The sequence below is a fragment of the Patiria miniata genome, unplaced genomic scaffold (assembly GCF_015706575.1).
Source record: "Patiria miniata isolate m_02_andy unplaced genomic scaffold, ASM1570657v1 HiC_scaffold_25, whole genome shotgun sequence".
Lineage (NCBI taxonomy): Eukaryota > Metazoa > Echinodermata > Asteroidea > Valvatida > Asterinidae > Patiria > Patiria miniata.
The window spans coordinates 2,295,231-2,318,189 of NW_024037064.1; the positions used below are offsets into that span (position 1 = coordinate 2,295,231).

At 42.4% G+C, this 22,959-nt stretch overlaps 1 long non-coding RNA gene across 1 annotated transcript; it reads right to left on the bottom strand.

Moving 5' to 3' along the window:
• Positions 1–4,556: 4,556 nt before the first annotated feature.
• Positions 4,557–6,503, bottom strand: LOC119733422. Its single transcript, XR_005271823.1, has 3 exons — positions 6,261–6,503; positions 5,057–5,199; positions 4,557–4,770 (listed from the first exon to the last, which is right to left on the bottom strand). It is a non-coding gene; the product is annotated as an uncharacterized LOC119733422 (long non-coding RNA).
• Positions 6,504–22,959: the final 16,456 nt, after the last annotated feature.

The window sequence follows — 22,959 nt, forward strand, 5'->3', positions numbered from 1 at the left end:
CAGTTGGGGTCGTTTCAGTGCACCCTGCATAGCGCGCGTGGATATGCCGCCGACTGATTACCGCGTACGGGACGAATAACGACGACAGCATTGACCAAAGCTACAATGGAAATTACCTCAATTTTTTCTTTTTTTGGGGGGGGGGGATTACTCCAAAATGTTAACCTTTAGTATTTATCAACAATCGTTAGTTTTGCCCACTTGAACTCTTCAAAACTATATCATGGTGTTTGCAATTTTTTCAATTGGCCCTAAAAATGGAAATTCCTTGAAACTTGTAGGGACTCGGGCCTCTTGGAACACATAATTTTCCTTAATACATTAAAAAGAAAAGAAAAGAGTAATGTACGCTTCTACTGGTTAGTGAACTCGAAACTAAGCGTCTATACGTGAAGCGTCTCCGTAGGCTAAACGCATTATTCACCGGCTTGTGCAGTGCCCCCCCCCCCCCCCCTTATTGTAGTCGCCGATTAGTAGTTGCTGATTAATTAGGCAAGACTCCGCCTCTTGACCTCCTATATATTTTGACCAATTAGCGGGCGCTTTCTATATCGGGTCTTCGGTCATTCGCCCGTTGCACGCAATAGACAATGGATTTAAAAACACACACACACAGTCGTTTTTTGCTATGCTTCCGAGGATTGGCTTTGTGTTTTCCTTTGTCCCTGTAATATAACACTCTCCCATAGACTAAGCACACAAACCTGCGTTCGAGGACAATAGGCACCTTCCTTCGAGGATCAATGGCCCCTTTGTGCTCCTTTTGTTGTCTGTCCTCAGGCGTAATGCCATGCAGGAACACACCCACACATGTCATGCGTTCTGTATTAATACGCGATGTGGAGCTGGCTGTTTGTTATTCAAAAGCACTGCATTCAAATTGACCAATCAAACTATTTAGTCCTGATTTTGGAATGAAATGACGTCACGATCTAGTAAAGTCAACTCCAATTGGCTAGCGTGTGGCTTGCATTTTGTTTACGGCAGTGACCACAATTTGTGTAGCGCCCTCTTTTGACATAAAAATTGAACTGGTTGACACGAGTATTATTAAAAAGGGAGTTTTTTTAACTGCATGTCATTGTTTTTGTGAAGTTTATTTCGATATTCCACATAATCATGTTACTTTGAATTAACTTGTGAAATTTCAATTCGATGCAACAGATACTGGAGTTATCTTGTAGACACCGGGCGTTGCCGCTTTCGACGTGTAATAAAATTGACTCCAGTTCGCCTTATATCTATTCGCGTTTTTTTAATGGTTGGTCATTTTCGCTCCAATTTCAAAAACATTTGCAAACCAATCACTAAATAAATAATTTTAACCAATATTCCTGGAGTTATTATCCCCCCAACGAGCCTGTTAGTTTATTATTTTTATTTGACGATTCTTCTTCAATTTTGAGCATTTGGAGTACGTTATGACGACCAATCACCAGATGTAATGATACACTAATATATGTCTTGAGTTGTCTGCCCCACAACGCTACAATGTTGTTTTTCTCCCATGAAAGTTGACTTCGGTACATGTATTAGGCAGTTTTATCTTATTATGGCTATGGGTGCACACCGGTAAATATAGGCCTAAATGCATCCACCGAGCTCCGTGAATAAAAGTTATTCCCTCAAAATATTCTGTATTAAAGAGTTCTCAGAGCCATAAAACTGGGAAATTGAAGAGATATGGCAATGAACCTCTGGCCCGGACCCGGGAGCGCTTCCAGTTCTGAGCATCTTCAATTTTTTTTTCTTGGATGCAATTGGGCCCGAAAGTGGCGCTCCTTTGCCATGTTGTGGAGGGATCGTTTTTCAAGATGGCTACTTTTCCACTTTATATTGGTCGTCTATTTTGGGTGAGAATATCTCAATAAGTCAGTGGTCAACCCACAAAAAAATGAAAATAAAAATGAAAGATGACATGCTGATTATTATTTACTGTGTGAGTTCTGAGTATTTTTAAAAGAATTTGGAAGTATGGGCATTTAGCACTAGTGTCTATGGGAATTTTAATACATGGGTGCAAACCACAGTAAATCGGTCCGAAATTGTCTACGCCGGCCAGATCAGGATTTGCATGCCCTCAAATTCTTTAGTATTTGAGCATTTTGAAGGCCGTGAACTTGATGATTTGTAAACAATAAGGTTGGAAGCCGTGCAGAGGACTACGAGCTGGTACTTCAGTGAAATGTAGATGATGATTAAGCCCTGAATGGCCCTATTTTGCGATGGAGCGTAGACGTCCATTTTCAAAATGGCGATGGGCTTCATGCATTGATCTCCATATACACAGACTGGATAGGACATCGCGCAGTGTTTGTGCACGAATGCGCGGCCGAACAATGGCGGCGCGTTTACTGTCAGACGGGTAAACGCGCATTGTGCTTTCACTTTGTTTACTTTGGAAAATGGATTATCGAGTGAAATTTTTCTTACAGGAGGGAGTTCAAGCGCTCCTCCAAAACAAATAACTGAACGATGAAGAGTTACCCTCAATCCCTCCAAACAGCTTTTCCACACTTTCTTGATATATGCATTTTCGAAATTCAAGAACCCCCCATTTCCTTTTCCCTTATTTTTTTTTAATCCCTCTATCCTCCTCCCAAAAATGATTGAAAGTAAATTTCCATTTCATTTTTGGCACATTGGTCATTAGAGCACACTAATTACCCTATCAATGAAATGAATAATTGTATTAATAATATGCTGAAATGACATTAGGCCTATATTTTTTTAACTGAACACTCACTCGAAAAATTGTATGGAGATTCATTCAATGATTGATATATTTATTAAAAACCCGAACATAAACCAATTAGAATCTAAAAGGTAAAAACCCCTAAATTTTACAAAGTAATCAGTAAGAACTTCTTCCCGTCCCTAGATTGATCAGGGAATGACATCGTTCACCTCTTGTGAAATTGTGTGAAAGGAGATGAATCACAAACCAAAATAGTACTATACTAATATTGTCAAAGAATAATTCAAGCTTCGCACGGTCTTGTTTATAATTAAATGTTTAGCTATACTTCTGAAAATAAATATAATTACTTGTAAGCGTAATGGGAATCGTTTTTGTGAGCGAATATGACGGTGTATTAATGGCTATAGCTAGTAATCTTATAACGGCGTACACAATATAATTTCAAACCGTAAAAGTACTCATTGCTTTCTTCACCATACAAACTGTCAATAATGTGACAGTCTTGGGAGCTCATAAAAATACTTGCTTGAACTCCACAGCTTCTTTCCAAAAACAAAATCAATCAATGTTAACAGTTCCACATCGTAAGAATTAATTAAGTCAAACTCTCAGATGCCTATCACATCGCATGTTCCATTCAGTGGATGATATACGGTATTCGATTCCATCCCTCCGTGAAGTTCTCCATTTTCGTCCGTCTCGGATATCGTCCGCAGCTGGTGGTTTTTACTATGGCTTTGCTGAAGTTCTTTGTTTGATATGAAGGTCAATCGGCCGGTTGTGCAGTAAGTTAGCATAAACCATCTCCTCAGTTTCTCTTTATAAAGAAAAAGAATAGAAACATTTCGGTAGGCGTTAAGCCAAAGCAGACATAATTCAATCAGATTTTGCATATATATGGAGATCAATGGCTTCATGACGCGCAATATTCGTAGCCTCGTTGCCATTTTGTGATTGGACGTTGAACGACGTTCGTTTGATGGTGTCTTCATATCTCCAGTGCAAGTAGCTGCAAGCTCGGTCGCAAGTCCCACTCTTAAAAATACGTGGTTAAAAAGTAACCATGTCGTGGTCATTTTTAACCACGTTCCCGTCGTCAAATATGCACCGACGACATCCGTGGTCAAAACGACCCCACCTGACGTGGTCAGTATAAATAACCACGTATTTTGGTCGATATTTGACCCCATTGTGGTCATATTTTTAACCCAATTCCGTGGTCAATTTAACCCCATTGCCGTGGTCAGCCATTTTGACCAATTCCCGTGGTTAAAATTTCGCAACCCGATTTCGTGTTCAAAAAAAAAAAAAAAAAAAAAAATCATGGAATAAAAAATTCTACAAGTAATCCTGAAATGGTGCACTTAAAATGAAACACCTAAAATTCAACGAAGGGAAACTTAGACATAAGAAAGAATGTTTTAAGAGTGCGTTATCTTCAATACACATTTTTCTTTAATAAATTCCGAATATCCTTATACATTTGTTAACTTTTTTTAAATGAATGCAGTTGACTCTCTTAGTACAAACAATTCTTTCATTTTTTTAGAGACATATGAGCACCAAATGTTACAAGTACAATTTAACAGCACACAGATGTTTTTCATTAATAAATTGATGGTGTGAACAGTTTGTTTCACCAGTCTATTATATATCTGATTATTTTAACCAACTTGCACAGAATACAGCATTCAGGTACATACATGTATGTATTGTAATCATTGAAAATGAACTGTCAGGTTGTACATGTAGCTGCAATTATTTAATGATTGTGGTACATTTTCAGTACATTTTAAAAATCTCAAGTATGCAAAAGCTAACACTTGTGTCACCTAATCAACATAATCAAAGATAATGTCAGGATTAAACAAAAATGGTTTACAGTCAATAATTAGAATTTCTTTAAGTATTTTCTGCTAAATTTAAAAAAAAAATGAAACAAAATTTGTGAGGTCTATTTGCAGTAGAGAGTTTGGTTTGAACTGACTGAACACTGTAGGACCCGTCTATCTTTGGTTTGCATCCTCGTGTTGAAGGTTGTCGCTGACATTCACTCACTGTTTGGACACCTAAAGTAAAAAAAAAAAAAAAGGGAACTTAATGAATACTTCTGGAAGTAAATTTAATGTTTTTGTTGCATCAGTTTGAAATTTGAGTTGCATGACTGATAGACAAAATACTTTCACTCAGTAATTCACTTTTTTAATCTAAAAATTACATGTGCATTGTAAACATGTTGTGTACATTTAATTTTCATGTTTGTGATACAAAATTACTTCATTGATGTTCAGAATGTATCCACAGTCGTAAGACTAATTCGAAAACCTCATTGTTGTACACATGAAGAATAATTACCTTAAATTTAGTAGCATTAACACAAGCTGAACAGCAATAACTAGCATGACAGCTGGCCCTCTACGGGTTGTCTTCATGATGTTGGACGCATCTATCAGTCAATCATCCAGATCATTGCAGGAATGGTCACCAGTCAGCCAGGGCTGAAAATAAAAACAAACACAGTTTGTTTTTGTCAAAAATGTTATTCTTGGGACATTGGAAGACCATTTCACTGACTAAAATTACACATAAGCCTAGCCTGCATGTCCATTACTTGTGCCCGGCTCACGTACGAGCTGGCTCGCGTACGAGCTGGCTCGCGTTCGAGCTGGCTCGCGTACGAGCTGGCTCGCGTACGAGCTGGCTCGCGTACGAGCTGGCTCGCGTACGAGCTGGCTCGCGTACGAGCTGGCTCGCGTACGAGCTGGCTCGCGTACGAGCTGGCTCGCGTACGAGCTGGCTCGCGTACGAGCTGGCTCGCGTACGAGCTGGCTCGCGTACGAGCTGGCTCGCGTACGAGCTGGCTCGCGTACGAGCTGGCTCGCGTACGAGCTGGCTCGCGTACGAGCTGGCTCGCGTACGAGCTGGCTCGCGTACGAGCGTCAGGTACGTCAGGTTTGTGGCCAAGTCTGTGGCCAAGTAGGCTAGTACGTCAGGTCTGTGGCCAAGTAGGCTACGATGACAGTTCGCACACTTGAATTTACAACAAATTTCGGTAAACGAGGCACACAAAATGGAATAATTTGCCCGCTGATAACTGTTCAACTGTCAATGCGGAGGCACATTATGCATGACGGTAACGTACTTTAAATCAATGACGAGCTAGGCCTATGTCATGTAGGCCTATGTCATGTATGTTAAATCGCTGTTGACATGGTTGACCATTAGCCCAGGTTGGACGAAGTCTTCATTGCAATCCCTCCGTAACGTAGGGAGGAAAGGGAGTCCACCAGGGCTAGGTTTAGCCCCACTAGTGTGGCCGTCGGTATGCTGCGCTGAACCAAAGCGCAGCATACCGACGGCCACACTAGTGGGGCTAGGCTAGGTTGACCATCATGAACATAGGCCTAGGCCTAGCCTACCCGCAGCAGCACAGAAGCGGAACTTTGAACGAATATATTTCCCTTTTTTCGGCGTTACATTAAAGACCTTAACGGCTCAGGCGTTTTTACTCAATGAAAAGTATTGTATTACCTCGAAATAAATATAAAAACTGACTTACATTGTTTGAAAAAGCTGATTCTGATCCACGAAACATCGGCACATCGAGCAACAAAGATGGCGGACAATGAAGTGGAAATTTCCGCGCCGCGCGCGCGCACGGTGCGCATGCGTGAGTGTATGCTTTTTGACCACGGTTATTCGGGGTTACTACATTGACCAAGTGGATGTCAAATTTTTTGCAAATCAACCACGGAAGTGGTCAAATAAATTTGACCACGGAAAAAATAACCACGTATTTTTAAGAGTGGATATATATAGCGCTGCTTACGCACCCGTGATCCGTACTCAGTATACTTTCAGATAAAAAAAACGGTCTGTTTTCATAAATGAACATCATAAAGAAAATAGATTTCCAATTTTCCAAATGATCTATAGTTACATCTTGAGATCGTTCAGACGCATCCCCATAAATGCATGAAAGTGAATACGGAGTGTTGAGTAATTAGTTCTTCCGGTCGCATCATCAGTCCTTTTTAGTTAAGGAGATATTTTAAAAGACGTATTAACTATTTTTAGATTAAAACAATGATTGAAATGAAAAGCAGGGATCAATTTAATACGCATAATAGTACATAAAATTTATAAATTTACATTTGTAACATATTTTTTTTTAAAGGAAGCATGAATATATGAATAAATAAGTTTTTTTAAGAGAGAAGTAATTCTTCCATTCCCAGACTTTATGTACTAAATTAATGTCTACTTGCAGATAGCTTGCAATGTTCATTTAAATATCGAGATATATACACAGTAGGGTTTTGTGAAATGCTAAAGTTGTTTCTTTCCCCATTTCTGATCTGTATCATTATGTGAACGAAATGTATCACAGAAAAACCTGCAGAATCTGGTCTTGTACGATGAACATGTACGTGCGGCGCCCGTACATGTACTTCAACGTCGTTAAATTGTTGAATCACAAAATGGCAACAAGGCTACGACTATTACGCAGTTTCCTGCTTTTAGGGGAACGTGATCATCTTCAGATGAAATTTTCTCCCAAAAGTCATCAATAAATCCCCCAAAAAATTGGAAAAAAAAAGAAAAAATGATGAGATAAGCATTAATTTGATGTGTGTGTCGAACCCCTTGGACAGTTGCGAGTATTTTCCCTGAATTTCTGAATTGGGAGCATTTACCATTGGGGTTTATAAAGTTTATTTTACTGGTCTGCAACCCTATGAGGCGTCCGACTTAATATGGCCAAGTTCGCGCAAGGACTATAGTTGACCAATGGTTAACCAACGTTTGCCCGAACTCTGTCTAGTCGAATACAGGTCAACTCGTACGCGAACCAACTCGTACGCGACCAACTCGTACGCGGGTCAATTCGTACGCGAACCGACTCGTACGCGGACCGACTCGTACGCGGACCGACTCGTACGCGGACCGACTCGTACGCGGACCAACTCGTACGCGTGAGTTTAGACGATTGGTTTAGCTCACATGGACAGATGAAATTAGGTTCGGTACGGTAGGTCGGCATAATTTAACCTTTTCTGAAAGGTTGAGATTTTCAAATTACATGTAGTTGATTTTTGAATCCGCCAGTGCTACTTACAGTAGAAGAATTCTGCGTTTGTTTGTTTTTTTACAAGTTCGCTTGATTGATTGGGAAGTTGTCTTCGCGATAACCAGTATGATTGGTTCCCGCCGCACCGCGCACTGTGTATGCCGCGGTACAATTGCTGGTTGGTTAGACAAGTAAAATGACAAGAAAACACCGATATTTGCGAGGTCTATTGTATAAAAAGGAGCTACTATAAAAAAAGGAATATAGCATCACGCATGCTTATACAGTTGTACGGACAGTGTCCGCAAGTTTTTTGCTAGGTTCAGATAGTTTTTTAGTCCTAATTATTATATATCCAAATAATATTTTGTAAAAAAAAAAAATGGGGAGTTGATTTTTTCATTTTTTGTTAAAATCAGAATTTTATATAATTTCACCGGAAATGCGAGGTTTCTTGGGTCAAATGCGCTTTTCTTGGGTCAGAAAATTAATTTTTTGCTTGGGTCCGATAATTTTTTAGTCCTAATTATTATGTATCCAAATTATATTTTGTAAATTAAAACAATGGGGAGGTGAATTTCATTGATTTTTTAAAATTAGAATTTTATTTAATTTCACCAGAAATTCGAGGTTGCCCTAAAAGTATTTTTTTTTCTTGGATCCGAAAATTAATTTTTAGCTTTGGTCCGATAATTTTTAGTCCTAATTATTATGTCTCCAAATTATATTTTGTAAAATAAAACAATGGGGAGGTGAATTTGATTTATTTAAAAAAAATTGAATTTTATTTAATATCACTGCAAATGCGTGGTGGCCCTGAAAAGGACCGATTGTGTTTTCAGTTAGTGCAATTGTCTATTCTCTCACTCCCAATCACACACAACGGTCACACATTGAACTACGGACTACCCGTCACACTATTCCCAAATTCTTCCCAACCATGCCAACCCAATCCTCGAAACCACTCCTAAAATGGCCCGCGTACGAGTTGGTTCGTGTACGAGTTGGCTCGCGTACGAGTTGGCTCGCGTACGAGTTGGCACGCGTACGAGTTGGCTCGCGTACGAGTTGTCTCGCGTACGAGTTGACCAATCCGCGTACGAGTTGACTCGCGTACGAGTTGGTTCGCGTACGAGTTGACCTGTTTCCGTCTAGTCGACGGTGGTTGACTACGCTAGTCGACTATTTGGAACCATCCTACTGGGGTTGGTTGCTTCGCTGGTAACCATAGCCGCGCGCGTTCATAATGTACAGCAGGGAGCCAGGATCCAGACGTTTTGCAATGACATTTTGACCAGCGTTCGACTAGAGACGTTCGCACTTTGCTATCAGTGCGCAGGCGTAAGGTACGTCACAAATCAACCACTAGTCGACTAATGGTCCTTGCCCGAACTTGGCCCCAGGTCAGGTAGCCTCCGGTAATACAATGTATTACAATTCACATCACGTGACTAAAACGGGAGGAATTCCTCCTTTTTCCGAAACTATCCGAAGTTTGCCGAATTCATTTCGTCGACAATCGGATAGTGTCCGAGTATTTCCGAGTATAATATAGGTTTTATTAACTGCTAATTGCTTATTAAAAACTTTAAAAAACTAGTTGATAATTAATATCCAATGCTTTTACTTAGAAAACTTGAAATTCAACGACGATTTTGCACTCGGATCGTATACGGGGGCGAACTTTTTGCTGCGTCATGCACTAGTTTGAATTTGACGACCGTTACCGGCATTTTCCAAAACGCGGCGTGGTCTCAATTCGGCTCCGCCTGCTAACAGTGCTGTTTGGGTGTCCAACTTTGAAGATTCCAGGTTAAAATTAGTCAATGTTTTTTTTACAGAAGTATTAAACTGTATATCATAACTGTATGATATATGAAGCAAGTGATTTTTTTTTTTTAAATTATCGGAACATTAAAAGCTTTATGTGATAAAGCGAATCGGAAACGAAGTCGAGCTTTGAAAAAGGGCCGTCAATGTCGTCATGTTTATTTTTAGCCACGGAGGCTGCCTGACCTACAATTTAGACGTGTAGAAATTGTCAGGTCGGGGAACCAGACTAGCGTTTGACTAGAGACGTTCACACGTTGCTATCAGTGCGCAGGCGTAAGGTACGTCACAAATCAACCACTAGTCGACTACTGGTCCTTGCCCGAACTTGGCCTATGATGACCACAATTTGTGTAGCGCGCCCTCTTTTGACAAGCAATTGAAGTACAGTTGACACATTATTTGTAATTTTTTGTGTAGCGGGAATTAGGAAGGATTTTCGACTTCTGCCTAGAGGATCTTCGGCGAGGATTTCAATCGTATTTACTGAAGTATTGCATTGTTAGCGATCTTCTGCACCATCTTGGCGAGTGGAAAGTATTATAAAACTACAACAAGCCTACAAATCATCTCTCGAATGGATTGACTCCAGGAACGCGTGCCGCAATCTGCACTTTTGAAAACGTCAACCGTCCACCGCGCCTTTTCACGGGCGGGAATAACCAGTGCTCGACGTGAGATTGACGCTTCGTCTTGTCTTGATTTCACTTGGTCTTGTCTGAGCTGCAAAGACTTGGTGGTGCAGTTATGACTTTTGTGAGTTCATCTTGTGACAATTTGGGAGTTTTGTGCTGGAGCTCAGCAGTCTGCAAGCCAACATTCAACAACACCGTCGTGGTGAGTGACCATTGCTCTGATAGCGTATGTGTAGTTTCGGACCCCATTCCTATATTAAGATTACACTCACCCAAAACAGCTGACTAAGTAATTGACACTCAAAAGTGACATTCTGATATTTTTTTCCCCATCTGAACAGCTGGTAAAGAAGACTTCTTCAATATTTGCAGTTTTAAGTTTGTGTGCATAGGGCAGGACTTTGATTTTCAGTAACAACTGATTGTGCATGTCTTTGAAATGTCAGTATGAAATGGTGTGCGTAATAAATAGATTCTGACAATTGATCAATGAAAACATAAGAAAATGTTCAGATGAATTGACTGCATGCAGCGACATTTGTGCATGTGACGGTATTTATGTTTTTCAGCCTCACCATTTAACCCTCTACAGGATGTATTTAAAAAAAAAAACCAGGCAGGTACAATGACCAAGACGTTAGAGTTCTGAAGTTAAATTACTAGAGCGCTAACTTCGTGTACAAAGTATTGCCTGCTGGGCGCATCCATGTTTGTGCACAAACCTAGGCTATGGAGACCTAGAAATTGTGCAGGGCTTTTGTACGGCTATTTGCATATCTGCGTTTGTATTCCATACCGGTGCGTTATCGAAGCCAATACACCCAAAACCGAAACGCACGATCAGCAAATGAGCGTGTCATTGTGCCCTACGCAAACAGTGCAACGCGTGCGCGTATTGACTATTCGCTGCAGATGCTTTTTGCCGTCGCGTTTTTTTTAACCGTCATGACGCCTTTGAGTTGTTTGCGTATGTTCTACTTGCGCGTTGCATGCAGAGTACACTTTTAAAATTCAATCCATCTAACTTCAAAATGTTCTGCAAACACGGACATGACTTCAAAATGTCTGCGCCCAGGACGGCTTCAAAGCATCTCCGTGCTTCAAAGCACAACCGCTCTATGATATAGACCCACTGTGGCATGAGAGGGAGGTGTTTTTTCAGTAGACTTGGATGCCGGGCGTTTGTAGCGGTTAGGCCATGTAGAGGCAGCAGGGTACCAGGTGTACTAGATCGGCTGTATAACACGCCACGGGCGTCGATTACCAATCGCTATAAAAACTGGACTATTCAACCACTGGACTCTAAGACTACGAGGACCGCAGCCTGTGATGTGATGTCTGCCCAAACCTGATGTTTTTCTTTCGCTCAGGGGGGGGGGGGGGGGGGGGGTACGAGCAAATGTTTTTCTCACGTGACAGGCACAACCTCGTATGTCACATGTCATCCACCTCAACCAGACAAAACCACAGTCATCTTTGTGGCTTCCAAGACTGCAACCTATCTTTCCAAACAGCATATCAGCTGGCAAAACACAAGAAAACTGAAGGTCACCAGTGCAAAAGAGGAAGACCGACAACTTCACGCCGTCACTGAACTAGACACACATGTACATGGGTATACATGTTCATGTTCAAGTATATGTATACATGCAAGTGCATGCACATGTACATGTTCAGTTTTTTATTAATCAAAATAAGGGGGGGGGGTGGGTGGGTCAAAATAATTTGGAAAAAAAAGGAGAAATTTTAAAACATTGATAATTTTGAATGGCCCCTAAGTTCACATGTCAGTGGTGAGATGAACCCACGTTAGAGCAACAACATCTCTAATGTACCTCTTTTCAATGCACATTGCACATCAACGGCACTTTCTTTGGACAGCTGAGAGTCCACCACTCATGCAGCAAATGTTGTCCATCATTTTGAAATCAATGATGCTCTGCCATCCGTGACCGAAGAGATGTCAATAAGATATCACTAAAAAGCAAATGAACTACCCCTAAAGATGGGCCACTTTGACATTTTTGAAGATCCTAACCTTTACATATTAGCCCATCGTTTTTCGAATTACCATTTTCTAGATGCATCCTGTTCATATGCATTGCAACCATTAACTTACTTAAATTGTGTTCCAGATGAATTTTGTTTGTTTCGTTCTTCTTTTAACTCAAACATATTCTGAATCCACACCGCCCCCCATTAATGGATCTTTTTCTCACTCTTCAACAGTGAACAACTTTATTTACCGTGTGGAACGTCATCCCACCTAATGAATGGACTCCACCGTGACTACGCTTCTTGAGAAGTTGATATTAGCAGTGTTTTCAGCAGACTGTAAACCTGGATCTCCATTGGATTGAGCGCTTGAACACTTGAACACTTGACCGGAGTTGACGACCCCAAGGCCTTGACCCAGTGGTGCGGACCCACGGAATTGGCCTGAGTCTTTGGCCCACGGCCATGCTCCGTGTAAGTGGCGGTTGACGGTTGTCGTCACACGGACTGGCCCCAGTCATCGACCATGCCTTGACCCGAGGTGCCAAGCTACGGACTTGACCAGAGCCGTCAACCCGCGGCCTTGTGCAACTTGAACACTTAACCCGAGTTGATGACCCCAAGGCCTTGACCCAATGGTGCGGACCAACGGAATTGGCCTGAGTCTTTAGCCAACGGCCATACTCTGTGGAGGTGGCAGCCCACGGCCTTGTGCCGGGGTGTCGTCCTACGGACTGGCCCGAGTCATCGACCATGCCTTGACCCGAGGTGCCAAGCTACGGACTTGACCAGAGCCAACAACCCGCGGCCTTGTGCAACTTGAACACCTGAACACTTGACCCGAGTTGATGACCCTAAGGCCTTGACCCAATGGTGCGGACCAACGGAATTGGCCTGAGTCTTTAGCCAACGGCCATGCTCTGTGGAGGTGGCAGCCCACGGCCTTGTGCCGGGGTGTCGTCCTATGGACTGGCCCGAGTCATCGACCATGCCTTGACCCGAGGTGCCAAGCTACGGAATTGACCAGAGCCATCAACCCGCGGCCTTGTGAAACTTGAACACTTGAACACTTGACCCGAGTTGATGACCCTAAGGCCTTGACCCAATGGTGCGGACCAACGGAATTGTCCTGAGTCTTTAGCCAACGGCCATGCTCCGTGGAGGTGGCGGCCCACGGCCTTGTGCCGGAGTGTCGTCCTACGGACTGGCCCGAGTCATCGACCATGCCTTGACCCGATGTGCCAAGCTACGGACTTGACCAGAGCCGTCAACCCGCGGCCTTGTGCAACTTGTGCAAACCCCCGAGGTGCCGGCCCTCGGAACGGGCCCGAGTCGTCCATCGCCTCACGGCCTTTCGCAAGGGTGTCGTCCCACGGACTTGCTCGAGTCGTCGGCCCACGGCCTTGCGCCGGGGTGTCATCCTACGGACTGGCCCGAGTCATCGACCATGCCTTGACCCGAGGTGCCGAGCTACGGACTTGACCAGAGCCGTCAACCCGCGGCCTTGTGACCACTACCGTTAATGCTCTTTGGATTCTTGTGGTGAGTTTTATTTAAGAAACAAAAAGAGACCTGTATATGAAGAAATATGATATCTCGGGTGGTATTTTAACCCCCTCCCCCCCCTCCCCCTGCAAAATATACATTGCTTGATCTCCTATTAAAATATGAATTCTAAAGTCTACATTAAACTCATTCTCAAATTGAAACTTTTCAATTGAAGTTTACATGTAAGTTCACATGTCAGTGGTGAGATGAACCCACGTTAAAGCAACAACATCTCCAATGTACCTCTTTTCAATGCACATTGCACATCAACGGCACTTTCTTTGGACAGCTGAGAGTCCACCACTCATGCAGCAAATGTTGTCCATCATTTTGAAATCAATGATGCTCTGCCATCCGTGACCGAAGAGATGTCAATAAGATATCACTAAAAAGCAGATGAACTACCCCTAAAGATGGGCCACTTTAACATTTTTGAAGATCCTAACCTTTACATATTAGCCCATCGTTTTTCGAATGACGATATTCTTAATGCATCCTGTTCATATGCATTGCAACCGTTAACTGACTTAAATTGTGTTCCAGATGAATTTTGTTTGTTCCGGTCTTCTGTTAAGGGCAGAAGGCAAATAAAATTTACTCGGCGCGACGCGAGCCGCCGTACAGCGCCGCACAGCGCTGAGGGTCGGGGCGCTGCGTCCCGCCGACCCTCGGCGCCGCCGACCAGATTAAGCTTCCTGCATAATAATAGGTGAAGATTTGTGTATTGCTTTCACGGCTGATTGCACTCAGGTCATGCGGCCAGCCGCAGCGCGCCGACGGTAACGAACTCGTGCTTGGTTTTTAATATGTTGGAACAATTTTTGATCACAAAAATAATCGTGGGTATTTTTGGCAACGTTTTCGCTTCCAAAATAAACGTAACATGGAACACTGTTTGCCACAAGTTAACATGTCTTGAAACTTTTTTCAATTGTTGATCTGAAGAAATAACACTACCTGATGCCAAGATGACAAAAACATCAATCCATTTACTTTGTATTCGCGTTCATAATGATAAGTTCCAAGGTCTTTTCTAGACAATTATATTTTTCCCCTGCAGCCCACTTTCGGGGAAAAAAATGATTCACCTGTTCGTCCCAACACTGGTCTCCATTAATAATTTTAATAATTTATTCATTTATAAAGTGCAAATTCCAATATGATTTTGTTCAAATGCGCTGTACAGTAAAATATTAATTAAAATACAAGAAAATACACTCTAAAAATGTACCATGACGCGCTATTACACACATTAAAAATAAAAAAGTAACAGCAAAAAATTACTCGCAAGGAGCTTAAAACGACCCACCATTTCACATGTTAAAATACAAAGAAGTTACAATAAAATCAGTAAAAGGCCAACTTAAAAAGATGAGTTTTTAACAGAGACTTGAAGTTATCAACACTGTTAGCTCTCCTAATGTGAATTGGGAGGGCATTCCAGAGTGTAGGGACAGCATTAACAAAAGCACGATCCCCCAGGGTAACTTTGGTACGGCGAAAAGGGTAGCCCAGGAGAGTGTCATCGTGAGAACTACGAAGATTGTAACGGGATGAGGGATTCTTAATGATAAGTTGGCTAAGGTAAACCGGAGCTAGACCATAAAAACATTTATAAGTCAACAACAGAATTTTAAAATTAATCCTAAACCTCACTGGAAGCCAATGAAGATCAACCATTAATGGAGTAACATGACAATACTTATAAGACTTAAAAACAAGTCGAGGGCAGGCATTCTGTACTCGTTGAAGATGATTAATCTGACAGTCAGGTAAGCCATATAAAAGGCTGTTACAGTAATGTAAACGACTGGAAATGAAAGCATGAATCAAGGTTTCAGTACACTTAGTGGACAGGTATTTTCGTATACGTCTGATGTTATGTAAATAATAAAATGCACTTCCACAAACCTTTTGAACGTGAGTGTTCATTGACATATGTACATCAAACCATGAGCCTAAGTTACGAGTAATGGGTGCAGGTGTAACCATACAATCACCAACATGAATGGAATCATTTCAATGTATATGTGTGATGTCACGCAGTGCAGAATACCAGCCAATATCTCGGTACTGTGATTGCGTCCTTTAATCCCGCCACTGCATGTGTTTTTTTGCCATCACCGAAACTAATACGTAGGCGTATGTTCCAACACTGGTCTCCAATTTATAAATATGTGACCGTTACGAAGTGCAGTATACCAGCAAATTTCTTTATGGGTGTGTCTATGATCCTATTGGGGATTGCGTGTTTTAGTCCCGCCCCTACCCTATTCCCATCAACGAAACTGATTTGATGGTCCATTCATTAAAAAAATTCCAACACTGGTCTCCATTTTATTGTGTGTGATTTTACGGAGTGCAGAATACCAGCCAATATCTCGGTACTGTGATTGCGTCTTTTAGTCCCGCCCCTGCATGGGTTTCTTGCCATCACCGAAACTATGAATAAGACCATGGCTCCAAGATAAGACGTAGGCGTTAGTTCCAACACTGGTCTCCTTGTTATAAATATGTGATCATTACGAAGTGCAGCATACCAGCAAATTTCTTTGTGGGTGTGTCTAATCCTATGATTGCATCTTTTAGTCCCACCCCTACCCTGTTCCCGCCAACGAAACTGATATGATGGTCGATTCATTAAAAAAAATTCCAACACCAGTCTCCATTTTATTATGTGTGATTTTACGGAGTGCAGAATACCAGCCAATATATTGCCACCGTGATTGCGTCTTTTAGTCCCGCCCTTGTTTTGTTGCCATCACCAAAACTAATAAGACGCAGGTGTTAGTTCCAACACTGGTCTCCAATTTATTTGTAATATTTGTATACAAACCGCAGTATACCAGCATATTTTCTTGTGGGTGTGTCTAATTTTGTCCAGAAATTTCAGTCCGGCCTGTATACTTTTCCCCATCGACGAAATTGACACGATACAAGTGTAATAGTTCCAACTCTGGGAAGCGAAGTGTCCATTGAATATGTGGGGTTATCGATTTGTCGCTGTAAACAACGGAGATCATGTTCCATGTCGCTCATAACAAAATGCATTTTTCTGGGACACCTCCGAGTCGAAAGACCGGAAGAGGAGATTCGCGGCCAGAAAATTACCGTTCCAGCGGTAAATCTTTCATGGAAAAGTGCTTTATTTTTCCCCCCTGCCACCAGATCGAGATGGAGACTGTGTGATACCTAATTAAAATGATTGGACAACTACCAATGTCCGGCGGTTTCGCAACGTGACAGACATCCGCCCATCACTGGGCCTGGTGCACGGGATCAGATGTACAATGTATGTACATGTACGTACGTGCGGCTGTAAAGCACGTTCCCATAGCCTACACTCAGCGAGATTGTGCAGCCAACACACGGGCGCACTAGCGCTGTCTCCCAAATGGGAGACTGTACCCCAATTGGGGGACAAACCTTTTGAGTCTGGCTGCCCGACTTATAACATGATTTTCATACAGGCTCAATTTAGAGTCAGGAGAACAACTTAGGGCACGTTTTTGTGTTGTTTTCCTGTCATGCAGTGTTCCTTTTTTGAGGGTATTTTTTTATTATTGTTTAATCAAAGTTTAATTGTTTTTTATATGCTTAGAGTTGCAGATAATGCTTTGCTGATGCTTGTGTTTTGATATGGATGTTTGGTAAGTACGTACATGTGTAGATGACTTGAGTTATAACAGAATATCTGGAATTCATTTAGATTTAGAATTTTGCATGTCCAATTCTCTGGACTCAATCCATGCGCATGGCTTGGTTTTTTCGGCCTTATATTTTGTTTTTTAATTCAAGAAATTTCCAGGTGAATGAGCAAAGGCCTTATTCATGAGTCGGTCATATTAAACAGAAAGCGAGGCCGAGGTGAACTCTTCACTTTTGGCAATTGAGAGTTTAAATGAAATAAATGAAGTAGACTAGGTTCATGAAAAATTAATACCGATTAATTAGGTGTCCGGGTTGAATAAGATTCTTCATTTTTATGCCCCGCGGCGAAGCCGAAGGGGCATACTGTTTCCGCCTTGTCCTTCCGTGGGTGGGTGTGTGGGTGTGTGTGTGGGTGGGTGTGAGCTTGTCTTACATACGCAGTGTGGACTTCCGAACAAAAGACGTCCACATAATGTAGGTAGCAGCGACGAAGTGTGGACTTGCCCACGTCCACACAGTGTTTCCCCATTTCTGGAAAACAGGTTTAGAGGCATTTTTGGGTTAGGTTTATTTGTAGCAGAATGAAGAGAAACACTAAAGGGAATCATTGAAAAAAAATTGGGTTGTAAGAGTTTTCACAGTTTGAGAAAAATGAGTTTTTCCACTGGTGTTCCTTAACTACACGAAAAGAAAGGAAAGTCCACACTAGGTATGTGAAACAAGTCTGGGTGTGTGGTGGGTGTGTGTGTCCGGACAAATCTTGTCAGCGCGATAACTTGAGAAATACTTAACATATGAACTTCAAATTTGGTTTGTGGATTGTCCTTGGTAATCCTAAGAAGCCTTTTGCATTTTGGGCCGAAAGGTCAAGGGTCAAGGTCACAGTGGCTGAAACAATAGAAATTTTGTCAGCGCGATAACTTGAGAAATACTTAATATATGAACTTCAAATTTGGTTTGTGGATTGTCCTTGGTAATCCTAAGAAGCCTTTTGCATTTTGGGCCGAAAGGTCAAGGGTCAAGGTCACAGTGGCAAAAACAAAAGAAATTTTGTCAGCGTGATAACTGGAGATATACTTTACATATGAACTTCAAATTTGGTTTGTGGATTGTCCTTGGCAATCCTAAGAAGCCTTTTGCATTTGGGGTCAAGGGTCAAGGTCACAGTGGCAAAAACAAAAGAAATTTTGTCAGCGTGATAACTTGAGATATACTTTACATATGAACTTCAAATTTGGTTTGTGGATTGTCCTTGGCAATCCTAAGGAGCCTATTGCATTGGGGGTCGAAAGGTCAAGGGTCAAGGTCACAGTGGCTAAAACAATAGAAATCTTGTATTTATTCTGAGATCATAGGGATTAGGGATTAATTCATATAAAACCTACAGAAGACACTAATGCTGTCAATGAACGTTCCATTTGACCAAGGTACATATATAAGTTGATGTTAGAGTGTGTTATGTCATGGAAACAGTCACGGTTGCGGGGCATTTGTGTTTGTAAACACACCTGACTTGTTTTCTCTTGGTTTTATAAAATGTAATAATATATCCTTTGTTAAGACTTACCTTTTTTCTTTTCTATTTTAGGATTGCAAACCTTTCTACGGGATCTCCCTTGATGCCAGCATTAAATTTTGACACATCAACGTTGAAGCTTCTAGCCAGTGTTTGGTCTTAAGAGGAAATACTTATGTTAATCTGCTGCTGAGGACAGTGTACATTTTTAAAAGAATTAAATTTTAGTGATCAATAATTAATATCAGTAGTTTTGCAGAATTGAATTCCTAAACGGCTCCGAAATGCTTTAAATACAAAGTACTTTATCCAAACAACCTTTTACATAAAACAAACGTAACAGGATAAGTGGCGGTCATTATATTACAAGTGTACATTTTCATTATCGTAATTTCAAAAGTTTAACAATCCTAGCCTATTGGTTACAATCACAAACCAGGAGTAAATACTAAACAGAAATCTGCACAAAAGGTTGAATAAGAGGAACTATGTCAATTACAAAGGGTAGCACAGCTTTTATATTGTTTATACGTATGACAAATATTAAACTTAAATATGATATAACGATTATAATTCATAAACAAATAATTCTTATAATGATATTAACAGTAAGACGCTGATGTCAATACATGTACATTGTATGAACCGTATTTTGGCGATTTGGTCTGTCATTTTAAACATGCATTAGTATTAAATTCATGAAATAATGTGGCATAGAGATTAGAGAGAATAACAATATTTCTTAGTATGTTCAGTAATAGCTATAAGCCTATGAGTTCTTCAGGACTGAGGGATGAATCTACTCAATTTTCTAGCCGTTGTGATGCACCTATCATCAGTGTCCCCAAAAATTGAACGACAATTTTCCACGAACTATTTGACAGCAATGCGTTCAAGGAGTGGAATCAAGCGTGATCATGACGGCACCCCATCCTCCCTTCCTTGTATCCTCACTCACATCCTGGCGTTTGTTCAATTCACTATGAATAATGTACAGCAAACTGAATTTTTTTAAAGTTCCGATCCTGCTCCACACAACGCAGCAACAAGGAGCAATGTTTCCACTTACCGTTACCACCACGTCCGAGACAACGTCTGGCAACGGCCGATTCCGCTCCACACAACGCATCAACTCGGAACGTGCGCACATGCGTTATTACTGTTACCGCCTGCCAGACTACACGTAAGTCTGGCACCAATGCCATCCGCATAAAACAACATGTAGTAGTAGATTAGTCTGGTTGCAGCGTTCCATAGTGAGCTTCGCCGTTGTACAAAATTCTCTCGTATCGTTTCGCCACTGTACCCCGACCTTTAGAAATGCTTTGCAGAAAGGTGCGGAGGGATTTTAATCCTTTCTTTTTGTACCACTGTTTTAATAAAAGTCTGAGCTTTCTGGGTGCGAGAATACTAGTCTGTGCCCTTGTTATTTATAATTTTGATAAAAATGTTTGGCGCAATTGGTCGATATGGAAAGCGCGAGTTGAGAATTCGGTTTTTTTCCCATCCAAATGAACGCAAAGTTCTGAATTGTTTTTAAAAATGGGGGTGTATTTTTCTTGTATCGGGATACCTTTAATATTTTTTAGAGTCATGTCGATACTCATTAGCACGGATTGAAATTGACTAATTTTGCGTGGTTACATTTACGGCCCAAAACTGGACTCCCTACTACATAGCTTTATAAACGGAACTCGGTCTTTGACCATCGCATCCACGTAATAATGGGGGCATTTTATGGCTCAACGGCGCGCCGCTGCCCGCCTCGTGCGTGGACCAAAACTTCTCCACTGACCTCGCTCATTAACATAACAATGGGACAAGCACAATAGCAAAAGTTAATGCGCTGATGTCTGGTCTGAGCGCCGCGCAGCGCCGAGGGTGGAGAGAAAATAAACAACTGGGAAATAAGCGCCGCACTGCGCCGCGGCGGCTCGCGTCGCGCCCAGTAAAGAGTATTTGCCTTCTGCCCTAACTCAAACATGTTCTGAATCCACACCACCCCCCATTAATGGATCTTTTTCTCACTCTTCAACAGTGAACAACTTTATTTACCGTGTGGAACGTCATCCCACCTCATGAATGGACTCCACAGTGACTACACTTCTTGAGAGGTTGATATTAGCAGTGTTTTCAGCAGACTCTAAGGCCTGGATCTCGATTGGATTGAACACTTGAACACTTGACCAGAGTTGACGACCCCAAGGCCTTGACCCAGTGGTGCGTACCCACGGAATCGGCCTGAGTCTTTGGCCCACGGCCATGCTCCGAGTAAGTGGCGGTTGACGGTTGTCGTCACACGGACTGGCCTGAGTCATCGACCATGCCTTGACCTGAGGTGCCAAGCTACGGACTTGACCAGAGCCGTCAACCCGCGGCCTTGTGCAACTTGAACACTTGAACACTTGACCCGAGTTGATGTCCCCAAGGCCTTGACCCAATGGTGCGGACCCACGGAATTGGCCTGAGTCTTTAGCCAACGGCCATGCTCCGTGGAGGTGGCGGCCCACTGCCTTGTGCCGGGGTGTCGTCCTACGGACTGGCCTGAGTCATCGACCATGCCTTGACCCGAGGTGCCAAGCTACGGACTTGACCAGAGCCATCAACCCGCGGCCTTGTGCAACTTGAACACTTGAACACTTGACCCGAGTTGATGACCCCAAGGCCTTGACCCAATGGTGCGGACCAACGGAATTGGCCTGAGTCTTTAGCCAACGGCCATGCTCCGTGGAGGTGGCGGCCCACGGCCTTGTGCCGGGGTGTCGTCCTACGGACTGGCCCGAGTCATCGACCATGCCTTGACCCGAGGTGCCAAGCTATGGACTTGACCAGAGCCGTCAACCCGCGGCCTTGTGCAACTTGTGCAAACCCTCGAGGTGTCAGCCCTTGGAACGGGCCGGAGTCGTCCATCGCCTCACGGCCTTTCGCCGGGGTGTCGTCCCACGGACTTGCTCGAGTCGTCGGCCCACGGCCTTGCGCCGGGGTGTTATCCTACGGACTAGCCCGAGTCATCGACCATGCCTTGACCCGAGGTGCCGAGCTACTGACTTAACCAGAGCCGTCAACCCGCGGCCTTGTGACCACTACCGTTAATGCTCTTTGGAATTCTTGTGGTGAGTTTTATTTAAAAACAAAAAGAGACCTGTATATGAAGAAATATGATTCCTCGGGTGGTATTTTAACCCCCTCCCCCCCCCCCCCTTCCCCCTGCAAAATATACATTGCTTGATCTCCTATTAAAATATGAATTCTAAAGTCTACATTAAACTCATTCTCAAATTGAAACTTTTCAATTGAAGTTTACATGTAAGTTCACATGTCAGTGGGGAGATGAACCCACGTTAAAGCAACAACATATCCAATGTACCTCTTTTCAATGCACATTGCACATCAACGGCACTTTCTTTGGACAGCTGAGAGTCCACCACTCATGCAGCAAATGTTGTCCATCATTTTGAAATCATTGATGCTCTGCCATCCGTGACCGAAGAGATGTCAATAAGATATCACTAAAAAGCAAAGGAACTACCCCTAAAGATGGGCCACTTTGACATTTTTGAAGATCCCAACCTTTACATATTAGCCCATCGTTTTTCGAATGACGATATTCTTAATGCATCCTGTTCATATGCATTGCAACCGTTAACTGACTTAAATTGTGTTCCAGATGAATTTTGTTCGTTCCGTTCTTCTTTTAACTCAAACATGTTCTGAATCCACACCGCCCCCCATTAATGGATCTTTTTCTCACTCTTCAACAGTGAACAACTTTATTTACCGTGTGGAACGTCATCCCACCTCATGAATGGACTCCACCGTGACTACACTTCTTGAGAGGTTATATTAGCAGTGTTTTCAGCAGACTCTAAGGCCTGGATCTCCATTGGATTGAGCGCTTGAACACTTGAACACTTGAACACTTGACCCGAGTTGACGACCCCAAGGCCTTGACCCAATGGTGCGGACCCACGGAATTGGCCTGAGTCTTTGGCCCACGGCCATGCTCCGAGTA